This window comes from Brassica rapa, chromosome A09, assembly GCF_000309985.2.
Source record: "Brassica rapa cultivar Chiifu-401-42 chromosome A09, CAAS_Brap_v3.01, whole genome shotgun sequence".
Classification (NCBI taxonomy): domain Eukaryota; kingdom Viridiplantae; phylum Streptophyta; class Magnoliopsida; order Brassicales; family Brassicaceae; genus Brassica; species Brassica rapa.
Window position 1 is genome coordinate 24203566 of NC_024803.2, and position 11543 is coordinate 24215108.

Consider the following 11543-nt stretch of genomic DNA (forward strand, 5'->3'; position numbering starts at 1 on the left):
TTTTTCTATGTGTCGCGTTCACGAATTACATAAACAATCTTAATTAACTAAAAATTAATATATTTCTCTCTCCTTTTTTCTTAATAAAATTTAGAGTATTTGCGCTGCATAATGTAAAATGAAAGTTTAACTAGGTATCTGGTTATAGTATTTTTCATATTTGGGTAATCAGTTATGGAATGTTACTGCGTGGATGAAACTAACCTTGTTGAAACACTGTCTTTTGCTAGGTTTATCAAACACAATTCCTATGTTTGTAGGGATTTCATGTGATGATTATTTTTTCACAGAAATGTGTCAGGAGTTCCAGCAGTGAGATTGTGCTGATATCAATGAGAGAATTTGTGTGGTATCACGAAAGCTCTTTTATTTTATTTTTTATTTTTATTTTCTATTTCTTCCCCAACACACAAGTTAATAAAAAAGCAACTAAATTTATTTATTATCTTATATATATTTAAAGTTTTGAATAAAAAATTTATCCAAATATTGTAAAATATAAGAAAGTATTTCATTCTTAAATTTATATTTCATAATAAAAAAAAAATTATACTGTAAATAAAACAAGCGCTATATATTTAGCATTTATAATGTTTTACATTTTCAAAAGTTAGTCTATCTTGAGAAAAATATATTTAAAAAAAAATATGTAAGTTTTTAAAAGGTTTATGACCATATTCTTAAAAAATAAAATATTGACGTTAAAATTTATTATATGATATTAAGATTATAGTAGCAGAGATAATTCATTTTAGATATTTTGACAAGTTTTTAAAATATTTTAATAATTTAAAACCATTAAATATTAAAGATAATATTTTATTGATATTTATTTTAATTATTTTTAAAAGACATAACAAAGACATTAGTAGAAATAATATTTTGTATACATTTAAAATATTTAAACTATATTTAAAATTATATTTAAATATATAACTAAATGCAAAGATAAAATTAATCAATATTTTAAATGATTGAATCTATTCAAATTAGTTTTAAATTTAATTTAAATTTAAAATTTTATTCGGGTTTAAACACCTAGTTTCTTTGTATTTCCAATGTAAATTTGGGTTTATAATTTTAATTTGGGTTTTACTTCAGTCACTATGTTTGGTGCTTGGAGTTATATTCCTCCGATAGCTTATCTTTTGTCTTCATTTTTAGGAGGATCTCTAGTGGATCCAATCAAAATAATTGTTTGGGTATTTTTTGTCTTTAGGCAATTGGAATAACATAACAAAAATTTTGATATCTCAATAATACGCTTTTTTTCTGTCTCAAGTCTGATAAAAAAAGAGACTGCAACTGCGTGCTATGCGTGTATATATATATCATAAGGGTTATGATTTGCGACGACTAAAAACGAGGAAAAATCAACGGTAAAGACTATGAAAAGTCTTTCGAGCCTTGAGAGCCAGCTCCTTAATCTCTTATAAAGCAACATCTCATCGGAGCTATTTGCTTTCCTTCGTGTAGAAGGATGGAATCAAAACAAACTAAGACAACTATCGGAGCTCTCTCCTCATCCTCCTCTTCCACCCAAAACCGTAACTCACTCTCACTTGCTCCACATCGAATCCACAATCCTTTCCTTCCTTTTGTTACCTGATTCTCCTTTGTTCTCCAATAGCTCCTCCTTTGACCGAGTGCTTCATGACTTTCTCTCCACATCTAGTGGTGATGATGACTCTGCTCTTGATCAACTCATTGACCGCACTCTCCAACGTGTCTCACTTCTTCTTGAATCCACTAAACGGTGCTTTCGCAAGCGACTCACACTCTTCAATTCCATTTCATGGTTCCTCCTATTGGAACTATTTTTTGAACATTATGAATAGTGTATTTATATGTCAAAAATAAAGTTTTATTTGAATGAGAAATTGAGGTCTAATGTGTGTGATTTGAGAAACTTGTATAAAGTAGCAAATATATACATTGGATATTTGAACTTGGATTTGAGTTTTTTGATTTGTTAGTTGGACTTTATGTTCATTAACTTAATCTTATAAACTAAATATATGTTGATCTTTTATATTGATAAAATAAAAAAAAATCCATTTTAAAAATATATTATTTAGTTTGAATTGGTCAAACAATAATAATTTTTACTCTTAAATTTCTTGGTCAAACAATAATAATTTTTACTCTTTAATTTCTTGGTCAAAATGTGAAATAAATTCACATAATAATTGACAAGAATTAAAGACTCCATTAGTGAGGTTTCATTTTTGTGTATTGAAAAATGAAACTTGTGCTTCTCATTATTTTTCTATAAAAAGCCATGCTAGCAATATAGAAATGATAGACGAACAACACAGAAACAAAAGTTTTTTCCACTTAGAATAGTTATGCTAGTATTTTTTTATTTGTGTCTGGGAGTACAACACAAAATTAGGTTCGATAGATTCTGTTTTTCAGTGATGGTAAACACAAAAAATGCAGCAGTTGTATCCTGGGAATCTGAGCGCTATGAAATCGTCACACTACGGGGCGTTTAAAGATTTAAGGAAAAAGTTTAGCCATCTCGAGTCTGCAATTCTTCTTTATTCTTATATTTCGGTATTGTAATTGAAATTTATGTTCTTATTATTATTTACAATTATCAGTTGTCCTATGGTAGTAAAATAAAGTTCATACACTCTTAAATCTTTAAATATTATTTATGCTTTGCACTAACAATACTGATATTTGTTAAAAAAAAATTTAAGAACCGGTTAATCAATATTTGGAATAGGTGCTGGAATCGATATGGCTCTGTTACTAGGAATTTGATAATTCCTATGATGAAAATTACTCTTCTCCATCAGCTTGTATTTGATTATGATTTTAGTAAATATATTTTTCTGGTATAAAAATCATTAATTGTTGTAAAATGAAGGTTTTAGGTCTGAATATTTCTGTGTATTTCATTAATGAATAAGTGTTTCCTTTATATAAGGGTGACATGAGAGATAAATGGAAATACATAAATGGAAAGATTACAAATCATAATCATAGATGAAATAGGAAAACTAGAAGAATGAAAAGTCTCTAGCCGACTTTCCCTCTCTCTCCATGCCGTGGCTGCCGCCTCTCTCTCTAGGGTTTGGACCGTCTCTCTCTAGGGTTTGGGCCGGTTGTGGACATCCACCAATTGATTTATAACACTCCCACTTGGATGCCATAACCATTCAGGAATTGTAATATGCTTAATGTTGCCTCATTAAAACCTTATCAGGAAAACCCAGTGGGACAAAACCATGATGAAGAAAAAAGATTACAACACGTACTACTCCCCCTGATGTGAACCTCAGTGGAAGTTCTTCAGCCTATGCATCTGATGCGTGAGCTTCCTGAACGTGCAGGTAGGAAGTAAACAAATCGGCCAAGTTTATTACTGAACCGTAATTGGCTTACTTTGACCTCTCTGGTCTTTTCTCATGTCTTATGACATCGTGTGTGCATGGTCAATAAGTGAACCTTTGCTGTCGACTACTCTTAATTTGGTCGGACAGACTTACAGACAATATACATGCTGAGCATGGTGCCATGAACTTGTAATCTCAAGTCATAAGTTTATGTCCTGATGCATCTTTTCTACACGGATGTATATCAACCATACTCTAATCTGATCGATTCATGTTGAGTCATAGATCTCGCCTATACATTTTTGTAACTTGTCTCATGAGTGTCCAAGATCAAGATGTGATCAATGATTATTGTTGTTATGAGTTTTACGATCTCATTGAACTATGGCTCGCAGCCAAATACACTCATGGACCTCATACATGACCATCGACTCTTCTTGCCTTTGGGAATGCTACATTCATTAGTATTTGTAGTCTTATCTTAATATATGATGGCGTCCCATGACCTTTCTTGCCGTGGACCATATCACGCATATTAGGTCATGGACCTCGGTCACATGTGTTTATGGACTACAACACGATGGCTGATCTTTCTTTTCACTAGCCATGATCAAATAAGAAGGGTCGGACGCCTCTAGCCGGACACCCACACAGATTTAATAGATAATTTGTATCAATCAGCTAACATTTCTTTAGGCTGGTTTAGTATAAGTAAACACAAGGAATTCAAATCTCTTTTATAAGTATATGGATTGAATTGGATTGTTCGTATACAACTCCTTTACATAATATATGAAACTGCTTTGTTTCAGTCCATGAACAGCTTAGGAACAATGTTGCTCTTTATCCAGTGATCCATATGCTGCTTACTACATCATTATATGTCAATCTAATTTCTTTCTTATGACCAGATTTTTATCAATTTCGAAAATATGTAGCAGCACCCACCACATTGGAGTTTATCTCCTTATAATCTGTTCCATGGTCTCTGTGAGTATCCTTGTGTAACAAGCTATGATTTAATTTTGTTAGTATAAAACATGAACATATTTAGACCACGTGATCATGTATCATATCTCACGGTTTCTTTTTCCTCACAAGACCCATATATTTCACTGGTTTATATCAGATGGCGTTTCTATGGCCAATACGCCTATCTCTTCTATGGATACTTTAAACCCCACGTTTATCTTTTCTTTAATCTTTATGAGTACTCTTTCGTGGGCTCATGATTTTATATCCTTAAACTCAAGTGCTACTTTCTTATGTATCCTTATACAAATATATATTTTATGTGTCGACACTTATATATATGTGTGGTTCCATTTTGTTCCAGACATGATCTAATCGATTTGAGATTTCATTATCCAGGACCTTTGTTACCTAGTAGCTTGGGACCCCAAGCTACATGGTTTGGTACCTTAGATGTTTAGCTGCGCAGCCTTTTCTCAATGTCTGGTATGGTTTCTATTATGACCTCGGATCTGTATTCTATGCACCTTTTCTTTCCGAGGTTCCTTATCTTATGGAACACTTTGGTCTATCTTGTATAGATTCTGTAGCAACTTGACTGTGTCTCTAGGACATCAGATTTCGTTTGGTGCTAAGCTGGTTATGACTTAGTCATTCTTTTCTTTTCTTTTTGGGTCAGTGTCTGGCATCTAGATTAGCTAGCTTTGTATAATCTCTCTTTTCTTTGGACGTCTTAAATCATTATTTTAGTCCGAGGATCTTGCCAAGACAATGATGGTTGATACCATTCTATTTCTCTTATCATTCTTTTGATCTTTATCATTCTTTACCAGCTTATAACTTTCTCCTTTTAATGTTGGATAGACGGATTCATTTGATCATGCAATCCGTGTACCTGGCCTCAATCTGATCACCCATGTTTGGCTCAAAGTCTCTTTAAAACTCGTGGAAGAAAGACATGCTCATATCCAACATATATTCTCAATCCTCTTCTGAGGTTCCATCTTAGACGGCACATATGTATGTGGTGGTTTATTCAAAGTCTCTTAAGATGGTGTATGTCTAGTTATGACCCGTATTCAATCTGAGATGGGAATATCTATGCTCACTTATATAGCATGATGCATCTTAACTTTATATACATGTAATTCATGATGTCCCTAAGCTTTATAGACTTTAGAGTCTTAGCCTTATAGATAATGGCTTATACGGCCGAACCTTTGTAGGTAATGGCCTTTGTGGCCGAGCCGTTCATAGTATGGTCATAGACCATAGTAATACACGAATTTGTAGTATTGATCATGTGTGATCATGGATCACGGGTTTATCCTCTCTCCCCCTCATGAACATACTATAATTTCGTGATGCTTAGGACAATAAAGCCTAATGAGTTTCCCTCTTGTGTACATGTTACACAACGTGAGATCTTTATGGGATAACTCTATGTGCCTCTTGCAATATCAGTCTTTTACATCAAGTTTAGACTAGGATGGCTAATCCAGTCGTGCCATAAAAGTGTATAATGTTGTGGTGTATACCAATTTGGTTACCATGGCTCTTGCCTCTTATCATACTGATCTTTAGCATAGTTTAGATCAGTAGAGTATGCAGGTATAGTCTTGACCACTTTCTTATAAGGCCTTAGGCGATTTTCTTTCTTAAATCTGAAGGAACTTTTGTTTCCTTTTGCCCATTGTTTCTATTCGGAAACCATTTTATTATAACTCAATGGGTCACACATTATTGGGTGTATATAATGCCCTTTAGGCAATGCCTTGGCCATAGATTTCTTACTAGGCTACTATACCCGCACCATTGCCTTATATATTGGCGTTTTCATAGTCATATGTAAAATCATTCATTCATCTTATAATATAAGTTCTTAATTCAAGAAAATCACAACATAAAGCAAAGCAAACACAGAAGTTGAAATCAACATTTCTTTTAGACAATCAGATGTTTTAGCCTAATGATTCCCCATTACACATCTTATGGCACACTGACTTGGTTGAATGTGGTGGCTTAGAAATGCCGACCTCCTCTCCCTTAACCATGGCCAAAACTGGGTCCACAACCACGGTTATAGTGATTCCCATGTCCATGGTTGTATAAGGTGGTTTGGCTATGTCCACGTCCTTTCCATCCATCATGGTTACAGCCGTATGGTTTATCATGATGGACGTAAACTCAATTTGGATCAATATCATGCAATTTAGGGTTTCAAGGCCCTTAGAGATTCAAATTCGGTATTTAGGGTTTCAGATTCAATAGGCAATTAATCTAGCAGACTTAACTCATAATTAATAGAATCAATCAAGCAAGCAAGCCTTATGGCTAAGATTTTTATGCCTCTCGGCCACGTAGAAGCCACACGGCCAAAATAAGAAAACAAGCCTCACGGCTAATGATTCAGATCAATGCATATAGTTTGTTGTGTAATTGCAATCCTAGTATAGATGAATTCTATAAGTTCATACAATGCAATCAAACAGACAAACACACATGGCCAAGTAAAGAACAAATCATGCGGCCACTTGATTTTAGTTTCAATACAATCCTAACATTAGATTCTAAGTTCAATTGCAATCAACCAGTAGTGATCAGGTTCAGATATGAATGCAACACGGCCACAGGATATGATCTAGAACAATTAAGCTAGAATGTATAAAGGCCACACGGCCACAACTCCAAATTCGGTTTCTAGGTTATTAGGGTTTCAGTTTAAACAAGATAAGCAATTCAGATTCAAGTTTAAAACAATCCTAATCATAGTTCTAGGCGATCAATCAAACACTCAAGTTTCAAATCAAAAATTAAAACTAATTTTCCAAATTAGGGTTTAGGGGATTTCGAAAACTTTGATCTTTGATCAAAGGGATTTGATTTGAGATTCAAAAACCTTTAAGATTATGATTTTAATTGATCAATGGATCAATCTCGATTTAGTGTTTAGGGGATCGGACTTATTCGAGCTCCGATTTACTCTTTAGGGTTTGATCTATTATCCTATGGCTTTCATCTTAAGGATTAGATTTTAGGGTTTCAATCTTTACAAACAATCCAAATTCAATTCTCATGTTCTTAGAATTAGGATTACCTTTTTGTTTGCAGGTTGTTGAAACCGGACCACCAAGATGAACGGATGAACCTCGAGATGCACACGGACGGACGTGAGCTGGTTGCTATCGGATCGTCGTCGGATGCGAGCTGGAACGGGATGCGTCTGCTTCCAATCGGGTTCGCGAGCTGGCTGTGATGCGAGCGGGAAGCTGAGGTCGTCTTGGATCAGGAACACCTTAGGGCTGGAGTTGATCGGATGCTGACGAGCTGGGACGCGAGCAAGAACGGATTAGGGTCGTCGGGTTCAGATTAGGGTTCCAAAGCAAATCGGTGCGCACTGTATCGGAGCGTGAGAGCGCGTCGGTGGTCAGATCGACAAACGGTTTGCACTGTCTGATTCGTCTTGGCAAGAGCTTCGATTTGATATCTTGATCGTTTTCTGGGTTCTCACGGTTTGGGAGAACGACCCCTTTGAAGTTCCGAGGTAGATTCCTTTTCGTTTAGGGTTTTAGGGGTTTGGCTTTAGACTCAGGGTGTTAGAGGTTATCGTGCTGATAACGTGTTGTAAAACGAAGGTTTTATATCTGAATATTTCTGTGTATTTCATTAATGAATAAGTGTTCCCTTTATATAAGGGTTACATGAGAGATAAATGGAAATACATAAATGAAAAGATTACAAATCATAATCATAGATGAAATAGGAAAACTAGAAGAATGGAAAGTTTCTAGCCGACTTTCCCTCTCTCTCCATGCCGTGGCCGCCGCCTCTCTCTCAAAGGTTTAGACCGTCTCTCTCTAGGGTTTAGGCCGGTTATGGATATCCAACAATTGATTTATAACATTAATCTAATTATTTTCTAACAAAAATCTCTGTTAAGATTTTCGAGGAAGAGGTGATTACAATTTTCTCAAGTCACTGCTAGAACCGGAAAAGGGAAGTTGGTTCTGTATATTTTATTGGTTTCATCTCTGAAATTTATTCTTTAGGCATCTAACGATTGATTCTTTTAAATTTTGTATTTAATTGAAGTCGGAAAAAAAACCTGTCGTTTTTAATATTTGATTTTGGTTTGACATGTTCAAAGCACTGATTCGGTTTCCATTGTTTTTAACTCGTAAAACGTTTTTTGGAAGAAAAAAAATGCATACATTTTTTTTTTAATTTACTGCCTCATCAATCCTACTATATAAAAGGGACTAAATTCAAGGCTTTTGAGACTATCCATCTCAGCCAAAATATTCTCATCCAAAAAGAATTAAAAATAAATGTCATTTAGAAGATAATTAATTAATATAAAACTTTTGATATTTCTAAAAATTTCAAATTTGTAACTGCTAATTTATTACTAGAATCATATATTTATATTGAATTATGTTCTATTTTTAATCGTTACTTTAAGAGTAAATAAATTATTAATTTATAATATATATATAGTTTATAACTTTATATTGTAGTTATAAATAAAGAGAAAATAACCGGGAAAGGTGAAGAAGCTCATATAAAATTATGTAATTAAAATGGTAAAATGGTGAATATGATGAAGTGAATCTAAGAAAATTTGTTGTACAAATTATGGTGCTTTCTTCGTCCACTATAATGATTTAAAATAATATATATTCATATAAATAAGTCAATATTTGTTGTTTTTTTTTGTAAGATGTTAAGATTATCATTTTCTGAAAGGTTACACTGATCCAAAGAGATTAGTTTGTGGAGCTAACCAAACGAGGATTATAGTGTTTACTTTGGAAAAAGTAATAGGTTGAACGATAGATGGCGTGCGTGTTTTTTCACATGGAAATCTGCACATATATTAAAATTGTAAAATTTGAATCATAGAGAAAATATAGTGTATATGACTGAAGTTGATTCATTCCGAAACTAAAGATGGCTAAAATTCTTCTTTGTCAAAATGCATAGATGTGAATCTTATATGAATAGAGTTCTCAATTGCTTATAGCAGTGTAATAAATTCCGTGTGTAAAGGAAAAAAAATGTTATATAAGTGAAAACAAAAATTATGATTTTTTTCTTGTGCCTATAGGCTCTTCGCAATTTGAAGAAGAAAGAACATATTGTGTGAAAATCTTTGGCTCGGTCAAATTTTATCGAGTTGTTTATAAAACTGTTGTTATATGATTCATGTAAATTTTCAGTGTTGATTTAAAAGCCCAAGAAAACCAATCTATACTGACTTTTTGATTTTTTCTGTGATTTAAATTTAAAAAAGATAAAACTTTCGATAAGTTATGTAAACTCAGAACAAGTATTTAACTTTAGAAAGCATTTACATGTTTCAAACTTATAATATATACATATATAATGTTTAAAATTATGTATATAAAACCTGTATAAAATATGCTTAAATATGTTTCTCTTCTTTAATGTGTTAATTGTACTATATATAACATTATTTTAAAATTTCAAAAAGTTTATTTCACATACAAAAACCATCAATAAAAAATATAATTCTCCATCTACAACCAGAAAAAAGAAAAACTATAAACATATAAATTTAAATTAAGAAAAACTAACATTGGAAAAACAAAAAATTAATGTAAAAGAAAAAAACCGACAAATAATATTATAAATAAAATAAATTTATAAGACACAATCCGCGCGAAGCGCGGAAAAAATCTCTAGTATATATAATAGCAGCATAGAAACCTTCTAGTTACAGAAAATATATATATATAAAACAGGAGATGTGATGATGAAGTTACATCTTGTTGACGATGTTCTGCCGTGAACCCGGTGGCAGTTGAGTTCTCCAGTCACCTGATTTTATGGCAGGTTCTTCGTTCAGGAGAAAAGGCTCTACATTGCCATTATTGATCATGAGATTGTCTGTGGAATATTCACAAAAGCATCAAAGGGTAGATCTTATAAGAAAACAAAACACATAACAAACCAAATGGAATCTATTTCAAATGAAGGCACGGAGGAGAACCACGAGACCACAAAGATGGATAACAATTAACCGCTGAAAACTTCATATTAGGTGCCTATTGTGGAATTTAGATTAGCTCACGCACATGGAGATCGGAGCGACGGTTTGGTTTCACGTGTTACATCGAAGAAGAAGCCGACGAACCCTAAACACCTTTGGGTATGACGGGCCAAAAATCACGGGCCAAAAAGCACGGGCCAAAACAATTGAAATAACCAAAAGCCCAGTTCTCATTAAAACACAAAAAAAAAAAAACACGAAGCGGGGCACTGGCTGAGCGACACGTGTCGGTAAAAGCCCCTCCCTCCATGCTGACGTGGCGCAAGGAGGTGAGAGAAAACTCTAAATTATTATTATAGAGTATCCACCTCAGCCAAAATATTCTCATCCAAAAAGAATTAAAAATAAATGTCATTTAGAAGATAATTAATTAATATAAAACTTTTGATATTTCTAAAAATTTCAAATTTGTAACTGCTAATTTATTACTAGAATCATATATCTATATTGAATTATGTTCTATTTTTAATCGTTACTTTAAGAGTAAATAAATTATTAATTTATAATATATATATAGTTTATAACTTTATATTGTAGTTATAAATAAAGAGAAAATAACCGGGAAAGGTGAAGAAGCTCATATAAAATTATGTAATTAAAATGGTAAAATGGTGAATATGATGAAGTGAATCTAAGAAAATTTGTTGTACAAATTATGGTGCTTTCTTCGTCCACTATAATGATTTAAAATAATATATATTCATATAAATAAGTCAATATTTGTTGTTTTTTTTTGTAAGATGTTAAGATTATCATTTTCTGAAAGGTTACACTGATCCAAAGAGATTAGTTTGTGGAGCTAACCAAACGAGGATTATAGTGTTTACTTTGGAAAAAGTAATAGGTTGAACGATAGATGGCGTGCGTGTTTTTTCACATGGAAATCTGCACATATATTAAAATTGTAAAATTTGAATCATAGAGAAAATATAGTGTATATGACTGAAGTTGATTCATTCCGAAACTAAAGATGGCTAAAATTCTTCTTTGTCAAAATGCATAGATGTGAATCTTATATGAATAGAGTTCTCAATTGCTTATAGCAGTGTAATAAATTCCGTGTGTAAAGGAAAAAAAATGTTATATAAGTGAAAACAAAAATTATGATTTTTTTCTTGTGCCTATAGGCTCTTCGCAATTTGAAGAAGAAA

At 32.8% G+C, this 11543-nt stretch overlaps 1 long non-coding RNA gene across 1 annotated transcript; it reads right to left on the reverse strand.

Moving 5' to 3' along the window:
- Positions 1-4620: 4620 nt before the first annotated feature.
- On the reverse strand, positions 4621-8643 carry LOC117128228. The gene is made up of 2 exons (XR_004451481.1): positions 5530-8643; positions 4621-5493 (listed from the first exon to the last, which is right to left on the reverse strand). It is a non-coding gene; the product is annotated as an uncharacterized LOC117128228 (long non-coding RNA).
- Between the last annotated feature and the right edge of the window lie 2900 nt (positions 8644-11543).